The sequence below is a fragment of the Camponotus floridanus genome, unplaced genomic scaffold, assembly GCF_003227725.1.
Source record: "Camponotus floridanus strain SB8 unplaced genomic scaffold, Cflo_v7.5 scaffold111, whole genome shotgun sequence".
Lineage (NCBI taxonomy): Eukaryota > Metazoa > Arthropoda > Insecta > Hymenoptera > Formicidae > Camponotus > Camponotus floridanus.
This window is the reverse complement of record NW_020229228.1, coordinates 282036-301749: the sequence shown is the minus strand read 5'-3', so window position 1 is coordinate 301749 and position 19714 is coordinate 282036. Positions and strand designations below refer to the sequence as shown.

Here is a 19714-nt window from a genome sequence, read left to right as displayed (position 1 = left end):
TATATTATATTTATATTTATATTATATTTATATTTGTATTATATTTATATTTATATTATATTTATATTTTATACGCGGAAAGTGCAAACAATTATAAAATCGCGAGCGAGCGAATCCTTCGCATTTTTCTCTCGATATGCATTTTTTCAAGTCGGAATTCCGACGAATTGCAAGCGAAAGCGAAAGAGGATTAAACCACGTGGAACGCCCTCGATCAGGGGGTCTCCTGCATCAACGAAAGGGCGAGCTCTCTCTCTCTTTCCCTCTCTCTCTCTCCCGGCGTTTTAAATTTTCTTAGGTCGGTTAATCTTAAACTGAGCTAAGATGCTGTTAAAGAGAGGGTGTTAACCTCTTCCGTTGGTTCTCCTGTGACCCTCGACGTCGATCTCTCTCAACGGTACGCCATCGTTTTCCGTAACGTTTCAATTTGATATGAGAAGTTCCGTCACTTCCTCGTTGTCTGTTGCGCCGGCATCGTGAATTGCCGTATATTTTACAGGCCCCGATTACTTTGATCGGCGGACGTCTCTCTCTCGAGGTTGGATGTACTCGGAAGCAGGGGAATAGGCTACCGCACCGAGTAATTGCGAGTAACTCTGACTCTTACCTCGCATTTGCAAATCTGACATGAAACAAAGTATCGTGAGATACGAAGAAGATACGGGGAATTAATTTTTAAATTAAAATAAAATCCGATAAATTGCACGGAATTACATGAAAAATAAACATGAAGGAAACAAAAGAGTCTCGTTTTGATACATTTATTTATGAATTTTTTTAACGTCAAAATTAACAAGTTTCCAAATTTCTCGTCTTACTGATATTAGAAATTTTTTTAATAATTTATTGAAAAATAAACTTCATTCTCTTTTATATTTATTGTCTTGTTTTATTGCATCTATATTTAAATCGAATCAGCTGTTCGTCTTTTTTTCATAAAAGAGGATGGATTTTATCTAGCATTTTATTATTTAGAGTGCAATTAAATACTCTGTGTACATTTTTCGCAATTGTTCATCTGAAACGATCCAAGACGAAACGAATCTCCACCCTTTAATCGTATTTAATGATTGGCTCTTTATGCTCATGTTGCAATTCGAATATGCTCGCGTGCATGCTACTTTGCGGCAATTGACAGGTTCTTAGATAAAGACTTTCGATAACATTACAGACTCGTGTTTCTTTCTATCCGCTTGCTCACGAAGATCGATAATGTGTCGCGATCGAAGATGAAAACGTTGATATTTCGATGAATTTGACGAAGTAACGTCCGGCGTGCACGCGTGTCTTTTTGCTGCTTGTAAACATGATTCACTGATGCAAGAGAATTCAGCTTTTTGCCTTTTGAAAATTTTCCGACAATATGTATCGTTAAATTTAAATAGCTTCAAGAGTTTTTAAACTTTTAATATTTGTGTCTGATAAAAGATATATAATTGGTGTAAGAAATATTTTGCCAGATTGTGTGAGAATTAAATAATTGAAATTTTATTTAAAAATTTTATACAAAACTTGTGTTAAAAAATTCTTTCGAATCTTGGAAGATATCTTCGCTCATAAATTATTTTTCATTAATATTAAGGTATCTTATAAGACTGTATCTTTTAATTTTTTTTGTCTTTTCTTTCAAAATTCTTAACTTTGTATTAGGAATTTTAATACATCTTCCATAATCACGCGAGATCTGTACATTTTCGAAAAAATCGGAAATTTTGGAGTATCGCAAATAATTTACGTTATCTGCAACTGAATAGTCGAAATTTTAAGCGCAATGCATGGAATCTCGTGTACCGGTTTCCACGTCCCGCATTTGGCATATCAAGGGATTCTACTTCAGACTAGGTTAATCCGATTGGTTACGGAGAATCGAGGCGCAGAGAGAGATAGAGAGAAACTTATATATCTAGAAGGCACAAGAGAGCTTCTCTCTTTCTCGTGTATGTAACGTAGAGCATGCGAAACAAATGATTATATATCCGCGCATAAACGTATCCCTTCGCGAAATTAGTATAATGAATATATATAAACCATATAATCGTACAGCATTAGATTTTATTAGCCACAAATTACCACGCTATATATCTCGATGATGACTATTAAAATTTTTTCGTAGAGGAAACGAAATTCGATTCATTTTAATTGCGATTATGTTTATTAAAGGATTTTCGTTTGAAAAGTTTGTTTAATGAAACATCCTAGTAAATAATTGCGTTTAATGGAATTTTCTATGTCTTTAGATTGCAATCTTTCGTTTGATTTAATTTTAATTTCATGTTGATTTATTATTCTTGCGCTGCCAAATTGTTGAAACTTCTATTTATATATTTGTCTCTAATAAAATTAGATTTTTCTAATTTGACTGCACATTGTATTACAAAAATGACTATGATATTTCATTTTTCTCTAACGTATGATTCATAAACTTATTGGAGCGTACTATAAAACACTATAAACAAATAAAATAATTCGAGCTTGTGTGATGCGAAGTTATGTAGCTATCATTCCAATTAAATGCCTTTGGTACGAGATAGAATGCGGCGGTTTCATTTGCTCTCATAGATACAAGGCTCTCTAACACGGCTCCGTGAATTGCCAGAGTACGCACGTGTGTGCGTGCCACGTGGAAATTACATTGATGCGATGCGCGCGCGCAGACAGAGAATCCACGCGGAATGCAGATCAAGGTTAAAAAATACGTGACACCTGGATGCTGCATGTCGGTGTATATCGGTGAAAATCACGTGATTCGTGCTATGTAGAAACAAACAATGTAAATAAAATTCCGAAATATAAATTTAATTACATCATCTTATACATTATATGACTTTGGAAAAGAGAGAAATATTTTTTTATGAGCCATTAAAAATTATTAATATTATTCTCATAAGCATTTATAATTATTTCTGAATATAATACATATAATTTTTTATTTATTATATCAGTATTATAAATAACATGAATTTATATAAATTTATTTATATACATATAATATATTGATTTATTATCATTTATTATTATTATTGATTATCTGATGGGAAAATCAATTTATATATTATATATAGAGATTATTTGCACCAAAAATATATACATGCATGATGATAGATGTATTTTTAATTGAATATTTATTATTGGAAACGTATAGTACTTTGTGTGATCACACATTTGACTGGAAACTTGAATGATCTCGAATGGCCTTGTTTCTAGCATACGTAAACTAGGTACATAAAGTGGGACGTGGAATGCAATTGCGGCTTTAATTATTCACTGACCTGTGAATTTCGCCGTTTAAGCCTACTACTTTTTGAGAGGGCTGATGATATACTTGCGCGAGACACAAGTTGTAAGTGCATCCTGTATATATTATAGTAAACCGCGTTTACACTATCCTATCTTAAGTGTGCAAGGTTCGCTCGGGAGTTACCGCAAGAGTTCGTATCGTATGCATTAATCTTTATTGTATAAACTTCGCGTACCTAATAATTTCACGTTGCAATTTGCCGCGTGAAGATGCACAAGTATAATCATGTCTTGCACTTTGCGATGTGCATTATGTTTATATGTGTATACGTTATCTTTAACGGATAAGATCATTTCTTTTTCGATTATATACGTCTATATAAAACTTTTTATTCTTATGCGACAATCAATTTAATTTGATCAATATATATTAATATCTGTAGTATTTGATATCTTATATTGGTTTATCTCGTAGTACATTTAATTCTAAGCTTTTGAGTTTAGTATTTACTCAATATTTGATATTTAATTTATTAATATTTAATATTAACAATATTAATAATAAATTTAATAATATTATTAATATTTTAATTATATGTAATATTAAATTTAAAATTGTATTGATATATTAATAGCGATATATTTCTTGCGTCAGTAAAACTATTTGCTATTTTAAAGGGATTTATTATATTAAAACACAAAAAAATGAAATTTTATCGATTAAATTTGATATAAAAAATACTAACAAAAGATGAAAAAAACTTAGTTAATTTTATACATTATTTCATTTTAATATATTTTTTCTACGATGTATCCATCTCAATGTTTTCATTTCGTTATAATTCATATAGCTCATTTTTTCGTGATCGTGTCGATAACGAACAGATCTTTTAACGTAAAATTCCAGCGATTAACCATCATCGCCATTGTATTTATCTAACTGTGTATTAAATATTGCTGAATGAAGATCGTTAATTTCGAACATCTCGGCAATGATTTTCATTTCTCATGACGGACAAACGAGTGGCCATCGCGAGTGCATCCATCCCGCGGGTAAAATCCGCACCCACGCGCGATCTCGCAAACATCGCTCGTGTACTTGATGCTTCGATAGGCTCCATACTATGTACACACACACACACACACATATATATATATATACATACACACACATTGAATGTATATGCATACATGTACAATGTATATACAATACATACGAGTGCGCTTCGTCGTACTTCGCGTTCGGTATATATGCGAGCGATGCACGTATGTACATGGATGTGTATTGGGAGACCTGGTAACTGGACTTCCCCCGGGGGCCCACATAAATCAGAAACTCAGGTTCAGGCCTAGCCCGAAGCACGGCCAAGCCAGAAATTTAGATGCACCGGGTGTCCCCGAAGTAATTTCCCCGCGAAGAGAGCGAGAGGCCCGTGGAATTGGAAATTAGGGTGGAACCTCGATGTCTGCTTCGGACGATAATTTTAACGCGTGCTTGTCGCCGACTGTAAATCAACCAAAAGGGTTAAATATATTCAATAGAGTATCGTGCGATGGATACTGCAAATTTTTTTGCACATCTCGTTACTCGCGAGAAATAAATACCGTTAGTTGCATGCTAAATTAAATATCGATCCTCTGATATTAATAATTATTAAGTTATATAATTTAATTAATTAATTAAATATTTGATATAATTGCATTTGATATTTATTAATTAATATATGTTATATATCAATAATTGTTTTAGTTGAATGATGTTAATTTTCAGAATGCAATTAAAAATTTTTAGCAAAACAATTAAAAAAGACAACTCTATTTATTCTAATATTATTTATAAATAAATGCAAACTCTTAATTAAATATTATAGATATTAATATTATAGATGCAATGAGTCTCTCTTTTTCTCTCTGGCTTTTGTGTGTATCTTTGTTTTGCTCATAATGCAAACGAGATTGCTTAAACATATCCAACCAGTTCTCACATTTCCGTCTGGCTTTCCCGCGTAATTTCACTTTCATCCGTGTTTTATGCCTATGTTTTGGTTTTAACCGCAAATCGCAATATCGATATCGCGGCGATCTCTACTTCAATTTCACACGGCATTGATCGGCGAACGAGAGAAAGAGCGTTATGGATTTACGCTGCAATAAAAACTCTTTGAGCGTGACGGAAAATAATTTCTTGCCGATAATGTTCAGTCGAGTCGCGTAATATCATCCATTTATGAGTTTAATACAGTTTATAAGTTTTAATAATTATAAATCAACAAAAATAATAGTAATAAAAAGAGTATTATTTCGCACACACGTATATAGTAGGAAGTCATGGCAATCTCTTCCCAAAAAAAGCTCTTGTAGCTTACTTCGAGAGCTTTTCAAAACACTATAATAAAATATTTTTTCATTGAGTACTTTTCGAGTTACGAGGCTTGAAATAATCTCTTAATTCTACATAAACCATAAAATATCTAAAAATATTCATTTTTCGATTATCTTATCTTAATACTTTTATGTACAAAATAATGAGAGGATTAGGGTCTCGAGATAAGCTACAAGAACTTTTTTCGGGAAGAGATTGCCTTGACATCTTGTATATGATATTGATCCTTCGTATAATAATTTCATATCATTATCATACAATTCTTTATTAAAACAGAAAAGATAAACAAAAAATGTCATCGTAAGTGTTCTTCGTCATCAACTTTTAATAAAATTGAGATAAATTGTTGGAAAAAAATCCATTGCTCTAAATCGCGAATTATTGATTATTTCCCAGCAAAATTTTGCGCAACAGATATCTCGTGCAACGAGATGTACAAACGAGTTCCGCGAGCGCGGAAAACATTCGAAAGATAACGTAGATATACGTACACTCTCGGGGAATATATCCAACGTATCGAAAGAAACGACGGGCGCATTCTACGTTTGCCACAATGCACGGCTGCCGCATTCTCACCGTCTATCCTCTCGACAGCGGATACCATTACGTTAGGTATTGCCTATAAATTTAATTGTCTCGTGATTTCATTGTCCCGTCGCGAACCTTAATTCCCAGAGTATCTATCGAAAAAATCCGTACCCTCTCTTATAACTGTCATATCGGTGCCCTGCAATGAAGAGCTTCAGGATCGATTAAAGCTCTCGCCGGCAGTTCATTCGCTAAAAGGCCGCGTGTTCATCCCAGAGTTTCTCTATCTTCGAGAAGCGACTCTCAATTCTTCGATAAACAGTATTGATTTACCGGATATTTTTGTCATTTTTAATAATAAAGTTATCGAGGATACTCAATGTCAGTTTGACAGTTCGAACGTTCGTAGTTTTAGCTTTATTCAATATAAATTTCTCTCTCGTCGAACTTTCTTATTTTATCATCGTCTCATTTATTTATTTCTTTATTTCTCTCCATTACATTCGTAGATATTCGATAAAATCAAGTAAACGTAAACATATAAAAAAATATAAGACAAATTGTGTAATCTATTCTATTTATTTATTGTCAAGGCATGTACTCTTTGTAAACTTCCAATATACCTCTTTATTTATTCACTCATCATTCTCACGAGATGCATGTTTGCCGGATTTTATATGCCAGTCATCCTCTTCTTTAAACATTGCGATTGTTGCACCATTGCACCAAGCAGCCATTGCACTTTATATTATTATATCGTATCCATATCATTCTTCTGATGACACATCTGAGCAAAAACTCGATCATTTAAATTTATGATCGCGTGATTACCGAGTATAATGAAGAATGGATCACCGTATCTCTCGGCATTATCCTCGGAGAGAGAAAGAGGTCCATCGGCAAAATCGAAGAGGTCCGCTTGGTTTTTTTTTTTTTTTTTCGCGATCGCGGGCGACTTTCGATTTCGACTACGCGCGCGAACGCATCGGAGTGGGACGAACGCGAGAAAAAGGGAAGAGAAAAATAAGAATGGAGTAGACCCGGAAGGGCCGTCTCATCTTCCGCGAATTTGCCGGGCCACTGACTTCTTGGTCCATTGCATAACGTTCCTCGTGTCGGGAGGCGACACCGCCTGTCGACTCTCCGGATGAGAGCCACTGAAACGTGGTGTGTACCGGTTGTTCCACTCGTGGAATGCGGCTCGTCGCGTTGTGTGTGTGTCGCGCGTACACACACACACACACACACACACACACACAGAGTCCTGTAAATGACACCAGCGGCGCTTGAATTTTCTTTAATTCACGCGGGAGGAGGAGGGGCATGTCCAATTCTATTTTTGGAACAATAATTTACGAGAGACTAAAGCGATTTTCCTTCGATAATAATTTTCTAGCTACTTAGCAAGTCACGCATATGTTGCAATTGTAGGAATACGAGTCAGCGCCAATATGCCATCAACTGCATGTGCACTCGTATAGATACACGAGTATATAGACGAGCGAAAGGGATGACTACGCACGTGTGCATCTTTAACGTGTGCCGCGGACACAAATATATTGTTATTATTGTTTACGAGTGAAGGTGCATTTCTGCGCGCGCGACGCCCGATGTACTTGTGTTAAGAAAGCATTGTTTGTATTTCATTGCCTATGCGTCTTTGCGTAATTGCAATACCGCAGCCACCGTACCAATCAGTACGACGATCCTTAATTCTAAATAATAGAGTGTACTTTACCAATGATACATAAAGGAGAATGTCGAATTTTCCGATAAAGGATAAGAATATTTTTTAAAAATTTATCAAACGGAAAGATAGAATGACAAGTAAGCAAATTTAAACGAAAATTCAATTAGATGCGTATGGAGAAAGTAGAAAGATATTCTCTATTTACATACTTGAATAATAATAAATAATTAATAATTACATACTTCAATAATAATAATTTCAACCATAGCATAATTTCAAACATCGCTTCATTTGTCCAGAAATAAAATAGAATTTAATAAAATTTCTATTATGACGTATATATTTCATATATATAAGGCTTTCAGAAATCTAAAGCATTCAGTAAAAATCAGTTTAAATCTTTGATTTTTTAAGATATAGAATAGGATAGAATAATAGGATAGAATAATAAAAATTGTTGCAGAAATATGCAATATATTCGTGTGCAAAGATGTAAATAGGAGATTTAATTAATCGTTAAAAAGATTGAAAAATAGAGCCATCATGAATCGTAATTTGTTCATAGAAATTCATATGATTACAATCTTTTTGCATGCATTATTAATCCGATATATTAAGCAATGTTTCGATTATATCGTTCGCGATGAATTTTCCGATGCGCATTAATCAATGATGTCGCAATTTTGGTTAGAATTTTTTTATTCGATTATGCACTCATATTCTCTTGATAAATGTAACTATGCTGGTATAATCGGTGACAGAAATTAAATCTTATGTTCCAGTTATAAATATATAAATATATAATATATATAAATTATCCGGTAACGTGTCCTCGGACGCTAAATAAAGAACGATTATTCAACTAATCATAGACTCGGGTAAAAGGTACCGACTGGCACTATTATCAATAAATTATTTCGCGAATGTGTCTTACAGGTACAATTTCGCGCATAAAATATTTCGCGAATGTGTCTTACAGGTTTTAATTAATCTTGTTCTAATTACTACATTCGGCATCACACGTTTCTTATCAGCAATATTATGTCAGAATTGTTGATTATAATACAGTTTAATATAATATAATATACAGTCGATTTTTTTTATGCGAAAATTTTTACATTTTTAAAACGTAAAACTACTAGCAATCCTATAATTTTTAATCTTTTATATCATTTAAATTAAGAAAAGAAAAAAAAATAAAACTTTTATATCATTTAAATTAAGAAAAGAAAAAAAAATAATATTATGTAATTTCATTAGTAAATATTTTTTATGATATGTAATATGTTTCCCTTACATTTTATTTACATTTTCAATTTAATCCGAAAAATCTGATTTCTAGTTTTAATTCTATCATGTTTTTGGCCAGAATAATTTACGAGATGTCTTCATATTTTTAAAATTATTAGATTTTGATCGCGTTTTAAAACTAATTTTCTCTGCGACAATTTTTATACGAAACGATCACTACGATTACAGTGAGCGTACAATGACGATGTTACTTATACGTAGCTGCTTACAAACAATTGAAGGAAGTTGTCTCTCATAAATATTACAGCGGCAAATCTCGACAGTCGGTTGCGGCCACTGTATGCAAATTCAATCGCCGCGTCGTTCTGTTGCTTATCCTTTACTGCCGAGTTTTATTCGAACACCCGATATAAGCAATCCTTGTATAGACCAAGACCTCTTCGACAGATTCTGCAGTATAAATAAAATGTTTTTTATTGAATCAGCAATTGAAGCATTATATGAAAATTACGTAGAATAATTAACGTGAAATTGATTCTTGTGTGAAAAACAACAAGCTTCACCAGGTGGACGAACAAGATACGATATAAAACGAAAGATTTAAAGCGATTTCAACGATTCCCCATGATAAAATAAAGGAAACCAAACAATCTCAAGTGCAGCTTGCGACTTTTGACACGAGAATATTTTGAGAAATTTACGATTTCCTTAACAGTAAAAATTCAGAAGAAATTTAATTAGCATACTTATTTACATATTAATTAGGATATTTACACATGCAAGAAGGTTCGAATTAATAAGTGCTTTGATTCCTAAATATTTGAATTTTTCATAATTTTTTGTTTTAACATATGTTACTTATACGTAGCATATTTACTATTGTAAAAATGATATTTATATTTATCTAAAATATTATATACAAATAGATTTCTTTAGAGAAATATATTATACATAAACTTTAGGAGCGTATTTTAAAGGTCAAAATAAAACTTTTTTCCGAGGGGTTGGTCACTGAGGTAATTTCTGTACAAGGGCTAGATAATTCAGCGGTAATCCAAAGGAAATTTTGGGTAATCTAAGGTAATTTTTGGTAACTCTAAATAATCTTTAGCATTCTCAGATAATCTTGAGTAATCTAATAGGAAATCTAAGTAATCTAAGTAAGGATAATATCAAATAATCTGTAGATAATTCTAGGTAGTCTTAAGGTAATCTCAAATAATCTGAGGTAATCTTTTTGAAGTTAGTGAATGTCATTGACGAACTTGTATCTTTTTACAATAATATACATTTGCAGTCGTTTTCTGGAATCGATGTTTTGTAAAAACGTGCTTTTTTGCAGGCTACGAATTGTCGTGGTTAGATTTTCGCCGTATCGTAATGCTTTATCTCTTAGCCATAAGTTGTGGATAAGAAAACACGAGCGTTTAAAAATTGCGAAATGCATTCTTATCCACAACTTTTAGTAAGCCATCGTCATTTAACGGTAAAACAAAACCTATATTACAATTTTCATGTATTGAATATTCTACCGGTAATTCCAGTCGCATTTTCACTAAGTCAAACTACTTTAGGCAAATTTCTTTGCGTTAAGAAGTCGCTTAATTCCTTAAAACGAAATTCACTTTCCCGAAGTAAACAATAGTTTGAATTTATTATCCTGCTGATAGAGATGAAATAATGCTATTCAAATTGACACGTAAAGTCGTTTCGTAAGTCAGGCGTCTATTTATTATTCAAAACAAAATTCAAAAAAGCTAAAAATAATTAAATATACAACTAAAATTCGAAAATGTGTGAAATTGACCAAACATCCACAACGCAAATTTATTTCTCAAGAAAGAGTGATAGGTAATGTCAAAATCTTTTTTTTCTGAAATACAGCCAATTTTTAATTTTTCCCCCAAACTTTAGGGGTCTTTAGCTCGGAGGGGGGTTCATTTGCGGACCCATGTTCATAAGGAAAAAAAATTATTTTGACCTCTAGAATATGCTCCTAAAGTTTAGTGCATCATTTCAGATACACCCTGTATATTGATTACAAAATTGCTATATATAGAAAAAAATATTGCATTTATTTATGTATACCTAACTCTAATAATAAAAAAACTGAATTTATAAGATATATGATTATTACAACTGAATATTCAATAACATAACTGATATAACAAAATGCGCGTATATAAAGTTAATCGGAAGAAACACAATACATTAATATTGATAAAATTAAATCATTAAGATGTTTGACGCTGATTTTTTCGATCGAAAAGTTATCAACGAAAATTATCTAAATAAAAAGTTAAGCAAAGTTAAGCAAATTAACATATTGCAATTTGCATCTGCCGACATTTTAAGGTAGCTGCATCATCTTTGAGAAATGTATAAAATTCTATTATAAATGTAATATATCATTATGAGATTCTCGGAATTGTTAATTTTTCAAGTCCTCGAATAAAACGAAACTTTCGTAATTAAAGTAATATATAAATGTCAAGATAAAAAAAGGCACGCTTGGTTTTTCTGAAGCAAATAACCAGTGATAAGTATATTATCGATACGTACATATCAAACTATAAAAGTATCGAAAAGGCAAATTCATTGCCGACATTTATCTCTCGTAACCACTGAATGATAACTAGATTTGAGATAAATGATATATGATCTCGCTTATCGCTCTCCTCACGGTTCTCGTAATTACGACATTTGTCAACTACTGTGTGTGAGCTATATTATAATACCAAATTCTCTCTCTCTCTCTCTCTCTCTCTCTCTCTCTCTCTCTATATATATATATATATATATATATATATATATATATATAAAAATCACATATTACAATCTTTTACGGATATGTGTGATAGAAAAATATACATATACATTTTGTAATAGAAAAAATATCATATTTCATATAGTGACACATTTATTACTCGCTTTTTACGCTCTAATCAACTCTAATGATTTGTCTTACATTATAAAAGTCTGCAGACTCATATGCAATTTTCCTGAATCATTCTAATTATCACGTGTCAATTGTTTCAGCGGCATCCTGCGGAGCACGTGGTAGCGCGGCGGACGCGCGGCCGAAGAGGAGGCGGAAGTGCCCGTTGACGATGGCGGCGGGAACGTGCCAATTCGCCTGAGGTGACAGACATTCGCAGAAATCCGTAAGGTAAGTGCTCTCCGATTTTCTCTACGCATACATACCTTGTGCCACCGTCTTAATCACACTCACGCGAGATTGGACTCGCGTCATTATATTAAGATTTCAAGAGATACGGGAAATAAATTAGCGGATAAGAGAGCGGAAACCGGTGAAACGGGCTCCGAGATAAATCGCGTGGCGGAAGACGAAGACCTACGAGAGATAAGGAGGAAGGGATAGGGGTGGCAGCGGGAGAGGAAAGCAGGTCGCGTTTTTCAGGATCGCTCGGCGAGTCAGACTCGCCTCTATCCCGATAGTTTCCAATAGCGAATGAAGATAAGCGCCTTCGTGAAGACACCGACCTCGTCTAAGGAAAGAGGGAGAGAGAGAGAGACAAAGAGAGAGTTGCATACTTGGCTTCCGCGATTAAGATGTGCGACGAGACACCCATGAATTTCACCCCGATACATATCTAATTCGATATTGTCGTCGTCGATAATCTGCTCGCTCTTTTTTTCGCGAGGAAACCACGTATTAGCTGCATCGAATGAAGACATTAACAATCAATGAAAAAAGATATGTGATATTACAGCTATTTTCTCTCCCAAATGTATCTATCGATTTAATAATTAATTTTATGTTAATTTTAAAAAATTAACAGAGGAAGAATTGCTTTGATTAAAATAATCCTACGTCGAATATTTAACAATTAACGATTTTTTAAATATTGTGATATAAGATCGTCATATTTTGACAGCAAATCTTTCTGAGCAAATCTTTCAAAATTTAAGTATGCAACTTTTACGACGGAAATTTAACACTTTTATTATGATATTCAATATTATTTTTATAACGAAGATGAGATTAGCGAGCACAAAGTCTCTAGTAGATTGCGTCAAAATCATAAAAATAAAAAAAAAATTATCTTTCGCGGCTTGAATATATCGCAAAGCTTCCGGATCAATCGGCATCATACAGCTTTGTCGTTACATATGAATAATAATTGCTCAGTGTATCTCGACATTCGCATGCGGCATGAGAAATTATATTGACACATTCCTTTGCGGAGTTCGCGAAAAACACGAATGAAACTGATAATTCATATAGTAAATTAAGCGAGAGAATATTTTTCTTAGATATATATGCTTCGATAAGATAAATTGCAAATCGAATGCAATATTAATGTTCTCATTCTCGAAAGCAACTGATATTAAATGTAGATAGATGATAGTTAAAATGAAACGTATAGTTTATTAAATATTTTATTTTTTGTACGTGTTTATACAAAATTGAATTATCGATTCAAATAATATATTTATTGATAATAATTAATTATATCTTTTTCTATCCAAAATTGATTCATAATTTTGACTTACAAAGATAAAATAAACTAAACAATAAAATAAACACTTTCTCAAATACTTCCATGTACAAGTGAAAAATTGCGCTTTATTAGAATTAAATATATATAATTATATATTAATTTATTACTATTATATATTAAATTAATTCTAACACGAATGTTTTATATTTTAACTGAACGTGAAACATCGTCTATTTGTGTGAATGCATCTGAGACCTATTTAATCTTAGCGCGATATAAAAGTTTCGAAAGAGTTTTCTGGGTGCACCTCCATAGCCCTTTGACCATCGACCATCGAGAGTAACCTTCCACGGTATGCATGGGCCTCGTTTATCGCGAGACCGTAACTTATGCGTCACCCGTTATCTGGGCGCGCTTATTATGCATGTTATCGTCTCCCCCTTCGACGAAGGGAGAACCATAAATTTAATAGTCCCTCGTGTGTGGAAGAGGTTCCTTCGGTATGAAAATCCGGATCGACCCTCTGGGACTCGATTCCTGCTTCACTCGCTTTTCTCTCTCTTGAATTTCATAATTTCCAAATTTACACATGTGACATAAATATCTGCCAAAATTTATAATGTACATGTTGTTTTTAACAACGTAATTCGAGTATATGCGTTTAATTTAATTGCTATAAGATATTTTTAAATTGTATCCACGGCGTGTTTTATTATTTTTCCAAACAATATTTTCGTAATATATACCTTGTTTAGATACATTAATTTAATTTAATATTAATATTGTTGCTCGCTGAGAATAATTATCAATTAAAAATAATTTCTCACGATAAACGAAGATATTTCAAGCTGCAGTTCGTGTGACGTGAGTTCATCGACAAAACTATTATCACGTTCCATTATTTGTATCGGAGGAGCAGTTGCAGCCTCCATCAGAGAGAGTGGAAAATTTCGCGTCGATCGTGGAATGAAAAACAGATAAATTATTGCGAGCGGTGGCGGGCGCTGTATTTACGCGGAATATGAGGAAGCAAAATAAGAAATCGACCGAGAAATCAAATCATCCGTCGCGATAACGACGACGCCGAGCAACAAAGAGGACGTCATCTGTCAGATCGTCTTATCGTTGACGGAATTCTGGATTATTGCGAGTGCGATGGCGGCTAATTTTTCATTGCTTGACGCACTTCCGGCTCAATAATCGAGATTTCTCAACCCTTTAGCGTTCGTTTTATTTGATGCGTTCCGCTCTACTTCGCAATCAAATCTCGAGACATATATAAACATTTTAATGAAAGATGCATACATTAATATTACATATGTATGGTGATCCAATCTATTTCTGCAGAATGTCCCAGATCTAAAGAAAATATTCTTGAAGTCAGTGATTGATCTTTCTGTAGAAAATTCTACGAAAATATTTTTAGAAAATTATATTGTATGATGAAAATTTTTTAAATTTGCATTAAATATCTCAGCAATTATATTTTAGATAAGAAAGAGTCCGGTTAGCTAAGAAATAATTTTTATTATTTATTTATTTATCATACAGTTTTACAAATTTTCCGCATATATTTTTCTACAAAGATTTATAAACCAACAGGAAAAAATTTCTTTATTATAAATACAATACCAAATTTTCTAATTATAGATAATGAAAAAACTTAAGAATTTTATTAAAATTAGGTTTTAAATGTTCATGCAAACGTTATACTTTGTACAATTTTTTAAGTATGTTTTACATTTCAACATAAAATATTTTAATTAATATTTTAATTATTACATTATCTAAAACTTCTAAAAATATTAAAATTCAATATTGTAGAAAATTAAAAAACTTATAAAAATATTAAAATTCAATATTGTAGAAAATTAAAAAAATAGAAACTTTATGAACATTTTTATAAAGAATGAAAGATTATGATATTACCTGGGACATTCTATACAGCCAGATAAAATATTAGAATATAACGAAACTGTCTTTTTGCGAGTTACGTATTGTATTTATAAATCGATGTTGATTGCCCAATAAAATCGTAGCAGCCGTACCGATTAGCCAGTGCAGTTGTCGCCCACATCGATAATGAACACGTACGTTTTTCTAATTAACCTGCGCTTAGAACTTAATGTATCTTCCTCATCTTTTTTCATTGTTTGCATGACGTAAACGATTTCCTACATAAATTGAACTTAAAATATACAAGTAAATATATAAGTGATTTTAAATTTGGAAATGCATGTAAATAATCTTTTCTCATAAAAATTATCAATTTTTTCAATCAGTAATTTTATTTACTTATTGCTTATGTTGAAATATTTTTCTCGCGATTGATATAATGTAAAAAAAAATATATAGACAATATAATAAGCGCTGTGCAAAATGAAAAACTTGCGAAATATTTTAATTGGTAACACACATATGAATCGATATCATATTTAATAATTTATATATTAATATCTTCTCTCTCTCTATTTATACTTTTGATTCATACGTTTGAATAAATCAACTGCAATGGTCTTGAGTAGAAACTGTTCTTCCTCTATTATGGGAAGGAATGCAAGTGGTCAATAAACGTAAGAAAGACAGGGGTCCATTGATGATGAGACATGTGCCTACCAACGAAAAAGAGAGTTTGCCGGATCGACGCCAGGTCGAACGGATAAAGGCATTATTGTCGATTGTTCTTTCAGTAGACTGAGAGATAAAAACACAACGAGCGACTTCCGCTAATCGAACATTGGCGAACGACGCCAGGTTTTTCGCAGTTTCGAGCATGAGTGAGTTTCTGAATCATCATTTGATTAATTTTAAACGTGACATGACGAACATTAAATTTTTTATTTTAAACGCGCATAAAATATGTGATTGTATGATATTAATAATTATCTATAATTGTCATTATATATTCGGTCATATATAAATTAACGAAACGAGGAGGCAGTCTATAATATAAATTTCATTACAAGAAGAAACAATTAATACACGAAAATAATGGATATATTTAATATCCGAAATTTAAAGTTGAAAATATATTTTTAATTTTTAATATTCTTTCCATCTTTATCAATATTTTATAATTTATGTATATACATTTTATATAACAATGACATTTAATAGACATTTTGTCGAATGAATATTTGCATAAGATCATCATATCCGTGCTACAGTCCGTGTTACATACGCGCTTAGTGATTAATTAACCGGTTTAATTAGACGCCTAATTACCACCAGATACGGATCTCCATCGGGATAATCAAGCTCGAGAACTGCGACATGTATGTATTATATAGCAGTCCGATATGAGGAAACCTCTTAGTTACATGTGTAGTTACATTCTCGTTTCAAGACACAAAAGAGGGCATTTTAAACGCGCATTAGAATTTCCGCAGCACCCTATTCGCGATCATTATTCACATTTTGTTAAACGTAAAATTTTCACGCGATCAACACGCTGCACCTGATTGTAAAAGGCACGGGTTTAAATTAAAGCGCTTTTTAAATTCTTTTTAGAATCTTTTCCAAGTCAGATTTATTAATAGACATGTAAGAGAAGAAGAGAGAGAGAGAGAGAAATATTAGAACTCTGGATTTTAATTTTGAAATGAATCCAACAATAATCTGACACTTTAATTGTTAAATAGGGATTTATAAGTCTTGTTTATTTATATATATATTAAATTACACACATATTATTGATTAATAGAATGTAATATCCAAAAATATCCTCGTGATATAAATTCTGCTCCACTTTTGCTTCCAGAATCACCAGCCATTAAAATATCGATATTTCGTTAAAGATAATTATGAAAAGAATATGCTAACGATTCTTTTGTTTGCTTAAATAAATAACAGCTTCATGATCGTGCGAGCATAATTATGCCTAAGTACGTACATACACGCGTATGTGCGTGCGTGCTTGGCATGCATTCTGCGAGTAATTGACGCGTAAGGGAGGAAGAAACGAATAAAAGAACTTATCTTGATATACTCAGTTCTGTGAAATTATGATCTAAAAGGAATGCGGATAAATCGACATTTGATTCTTCATCAGTTATAATAATGATCTGTCATAGGATCGCGTTTATCCCTTTTACACGTATCGATAGTCTTGGAGTCTTAATAAATATATATATGAATATATATGATGTGTTTACGCACTTGTGGATATTCACGAATAAATGAACATGCAATATAGTTTATGATTCACTCTTTCTTTTTTATTTTTAGCGCAGTTGAGGTAAATTCATAAAAATAATCTGAGAGATTATTTGTGCAAGAATTTCTAAATCTGTTAGAGTTAATTAAATTTTGATCGGACAGAGTTATTGATTCAAACTTAAGGAGAAGTGAAAAGGTGCATTAGTGAAAGCACGCAAGTTCAGATGCATTAGTTCTCCATCGAATGCTGATCGATCCGCGCAAAAGCATCGTGAATTACCAGCGATACGCTAACTCACCCCCGTGGATCCATTTCACTCTCCCTTCTTTCGTTAGCGTTGCATTATGAAATAGCGTGCAACGAAGTTGCGCGGCGTTGCACCGCCATTATCGCTAATTCCTTAAGTGAGCGATGCCTCGCTCGATCGAGGCTTTTTCGTTGATCCTTTTGGAGAGTCTTGAAGAACCGGCCTCGTGAACGCCGATACGCGGTTATTAAAGGTCGATCTACTCTCGATTCTACACCGATCTCCCCTCGTTCCCTTTTCTCTCCGAAGTGTCCGTCCGTTGCCAATTAATTCGAATTCCCGGCTTTAATCACGTCTTTTTTCCCGCTTTCCTGATCAAAAGGAAAATTACTCAGCTCTTGCTACAATTTATTTTTCGCCTTTATTTTCGTCGATTTAATTGATCTCAGTTTCTTCCGCTTGATTGATATATTTTTGCAGATATTGATGTACTGTTAATTGATAATCGGAATCAATATTTATTTGCTTTTTCTTATTTATTTATTTTTTCTTTATTAATTATTATTATTTTTCTTATTCGCGCAATTTAGTAAAAATAGACAAACTCGATAAAGAGATAATGCAAATTAAAATTATGTCCCTTTTTCAACGCCGTGACGAGAATATCGCGAGCAAATCCCGAGGGGTTCCGTCGACGATTGATACTGAATACGCAGAGTCCCGCCGCCCCCATGGCCTCTCTTAGAAAGACCAATAATTAAGGTAATGGCTACTTTTCAAGTGGATTTCCGTGTGGCTCGATCTGAGCGGTCTCCTCCCGACCGGCCGATTACGGTCACGAAGGGCCTCGCCGTTTTGCCCTCTTCTCCCCCTATCTCTCTCTCTTGGGTCTCCCCTCTGTCTTCCTCTTGCCTCTTTTGTATCCCGGGCGGGGATCGCTTCCAACCCCTTCGTCGATCTCTCTCCCTCTCTCCCTCTCTCCTTCAATAATTGCATATACTCATCGCTGATTTTCGATCGATATCGCCGTAATTTCCTTCTGTCGCGTCGGCGATTCTCTCTCTTTCTCTTCCTTGTAAATCACAATTCGCGATTAAATTCGACGCGGATGAAATAATATTGCTAAAGAAATTTGAGAAGATATATATATATACAATCATTTGTAGACGGATCGAGTATCAGCGAATCCATTTTTTATCGCTAATATTTTTTTTTTCATCCATAAAATAGGAAATTAAAAAATACTATTCAAGCAATATGAGAACAAAATTTCGATACTAATTATTGCCTGTGCATATCAACTGATATTAATTAATTACTGAAAGCAAATTCCATCTTTTGATATCAAAAATGATATGACTAGTGTAAGTTATAATCGTTATAAGTTTAGCGTATTTGAAAAAAACTACATTATATTAATATTTGCATTTATTATTAATATGAATTTCTTCGATGACTTTTTGCGATTTTTTATTAATTTAAGTGAAAGATTGGAAGAATTATAAAGAAAAATTATAAATTGTTTTCGAATTGTTTTCGCAAAATAACTGAGAGATTAATCTTCACTTTCAGACTAAAAATAATTATTACTCTTGTGAAACCTGATAAAATTCTTTAGCTGAATGAGAAATTGGAAAAAAAAAACGAAATTTGTGATAACAGAGCTGACATATTGCAATTTCATCATGAAATCAATATTTATGCAACTTTTTGCAAAATCGTTTTATATCGAATCGAAGCTTCCGGAGAGTCG

General features: G+C 32.9%; 1 protein-coding gene across 1 annotated transcript in view; it reads left to right on the top strand.

Moving 5' to 3' along the window:
* Positions 1-19714, top strand: part of LOC105248633 (protein N-terminal asparagine amidohydrolase) — a 49350-nt gene that overhangs the window by 12525 nt on the left and 17111 nt on the right. The window contains exon 2 of the mRNA XM_011253530.3: positions 12129-12258. The gene's annotated coding sequence lies outside the window, so the exon portion shown is untranslated. The remainder of the gene's footprint in view (positions 1-12128; positions 12259-19714) is intronic.